The sequence below is a fragment of the Macrobrachium rosenbergii genome, chromosome 24 (genome assembly GCF_040412425.1).
Source record: "Macrobrachium rosenbergii isolate ZJJX-2024 chromosome 24, ASM4041242v1, whole genome shotgun sequence".
Classification (NCBI taxonomy): Eukaryota; Metazoa; Arthropoda; class Malacostraca; order Decapoda; family Palaemonidae; genus Macrobrachium; species Macrobrachium rosenbergii.
Genome location: NC_089764.1, coordinates 32,376,529 through 32,379,114, shown reverse-complemented (window position 1 = coordinate 32,379,114; position 2,586 = coordinate 32,376,529). Strand labels below are relative to the sequence as shown.

General features: G+C 33.1%; 1 long non-coding RNA gene across 1 annotated transcript in view; it reads right to left on the bottom strand.

Moving 5' to 3' along the window:
• LOC136851993 (uncharacterized) overlaps positions 1–2,451 on the bottom strand; it is a 31,108-nt gene extending 28,657 nt beyond the window's left edge. Inside the window, exon 1 of the long non-coding RNA XR_010857038.1 lies at positions 2,284–2,451. This is a non-coding gene — a long non-coding RNA (uncharacterized lncRNA). The remainder of the gene's footprint in view (positions 1–2,283) is intronic.
• Between the last annotated feature and the right edge of the window lie 135 nt (positions 2,452–2,586).

Genomic DNA, 2,586 nt, shown 5'->3' with positions numbered 1-2,586 from the left:
GACGATGTTTGCAGTATATCCATACAGTAAGAAAAGCTATCCAAAATACTTTTATTTTTGTCTCACCCTTTAAATAATTCTGATGGGTAATATTTTAAAATATATATTTAAGGAATAATTAAAACTAATTTAAATAATACAAAAAGCTATTTTGAAGTCTATCAAGTACAACATATGTAAGGTGATTTGCAATACAGTTTTGGTTATAGTTTTAAGCGTTTGTGAGAAATTTATGAATGGGGCGAATGGAAAAGTTGCCTTTTGTTACTTTTAAAATTCGTTTTTTATAGATTGGATATGTATCAAAACACAATTTCCTCATCTTTCCATATTTATTTGTATATTAATTAATATTCATGCAAAAAAACTGTCACGTAAATCGTTGAAATTACTTATTTATCGAAGGTAAATGACGATAAATTTGAGTGAAAAATGCCAGTTTCTGCCTTCTTTTTGAATTGAAGCAGACAACAATTGAGCAGTATAACCATACGGCGTGAGTAGCGATCTCAAAACTTTATATTTTTATTGATAAATCAGGCAGTTTAAGAGTAATATAACAATAAAAATAAAAAATTAAATGTACTTCAAGATGGTCCATATGAATATTAATTTTTTATTTCTATATTTTATTGCAAAAACAGATCAATTTTGTTTTGAAATTTAGGTACAAACCTCGGTTTCCATGGAAACCAATACGTAATCGTCCAGGCCAGTGACGTCATCTTTCATTCATACATTCGATTCTCGGTGAAATAAAAAAAAGTTACGTAGCTTTTTTTTTATTCGTTAATAATATTAAAGGCTGCTGTTATTGTAGGTTTTAACCCTTACGTAATAAGACGAAATCAAGCGTAAATAAGGTAAATAAGATACGGAATTCGTTGGTTTTCAGACCAAAACAATAAACATCCTAAACATTCGAATTTGAATTAAATCGAAGACTTCAGTATGCTTAAACTTTAAAATGGCATTTTCTCCTTAAATATTAACGTAATTTAGTCGCAATCTCTTTCAAAATACGTCAGATACGATACAAAATCATACGCTACAGCAGAAAATGGCATATATATCGTAATAAGCGTATTTTAGGCACATTTGGATAACCGGCCTCAAGAAGAATTTAGTTTCTTTTTTTCGATAATAGGTGGCTATAGTGTTCCTGACCCCGTAAAGTGAATAAAATATAAATATTTTTTTTTTTTAATTGAGAGGCGCGAAATATGAATTACGTTGACGTTGAATACGACGTTTTTAGATGTTGTTGACGTTGAAGGTGTGACGTTTTTAGATGTTGAGTTTATAAATGTTTGAAAAGGAACCTTTAGAAAAAGTTAGTTAGGTGTGAAATGAGTTTTGAAAAGTTAGGTGTGATTAGTTTTTGAATAGTTAGTTTGTGATAAATTTTTTAGTTAGTTGTTGTTTTATAAGTTAGTCAGGGGTTATATAAGTGTTTGTTAAGGGTTTGAAGATTCTAAATAATCGTAAAATTATTCGTAAAATGTGGTTACGATCGCTGATTTGTGTCAGGCTGAGAAAGAGAGATTGGTTGATGGCTACTAAAACTGGCGTCAAACGAGAGAGAGAGAGAGAGAGAGAGAGAGAGAGAGAGAGAGAGAGAGAGAGAGAGAGAGAGAGAGAGAGAGAGGTGGGGATGAGGTTGCTGACACAGTTCACATAAGAGTTAAGGTTTTAATGCGTCGAATACGACGTTTTTAGATGTTGGTTGATGCGAAGTATGTAAGAAAAAATTTAGTTGGGTGTGTTATAAAGGTTTGATAAGTGTTTGATAGGACTGGGAGCTTTGCGTAGAGTCGAAATTATTGTAAAATTGTCAGTAAAATGTGGTTTTGATTACTGATTTGTGTTAGGAAGAGAGAGATTGATTGATTATGGCTATTAAAACTGGCATCATAACAATATGTGGAAAGGGAGAGAGAGAGATTGCTGACACATTTCACAAAAGAGATAAGGTTTTACTGCTTCGATTAAGACGTAATTCGATGTTGGTTGATGCAAAGACCGTAAGGAAAACTTAGTTACAAGTGATGTAAGTGTTTGATAAGTGTTTGACAAGGCCGGTAGCTTTACGTAGAGTCGAAGTAATCGTAGAATTGTTCTTAAAATGTGGTTATGATTACTGATTTGTGTCGGGATGAGAAAGAGACTGCAACGTTCAGTAACTACCGAGGTTCATCCTGGACCTGTTAATTGTTATGTTTATCTTAGCACTTGGAAAAGCACGAGTCCAAGGAAGAATAATGGCTGCTTAACTACCCTTACCTGTAACAGTGTTTACATTTTATCACGAAATATCTGGCGAATCCTTTTCCAGAGACGTATTATTGATTATTTTCCTCCTTGTATGCACTGTCAACTTCTTTATCAGTTTGTTTTGGCAGCCATATTAATACACAGTTTAAGGATACCGTTGCACTTTTATGCAGAACAAAATTCGAGGTCTTACACTCTCCAGAGTGACTCTAACACTGGGTTTTACTGTTTAGAGTTTTAGACTTTTAGAGTTGCATGACAGAGAGAGAGAGAGAGAGAGAGAGAGAGAGAGAGAGAGAGAGAGAGGTCTTG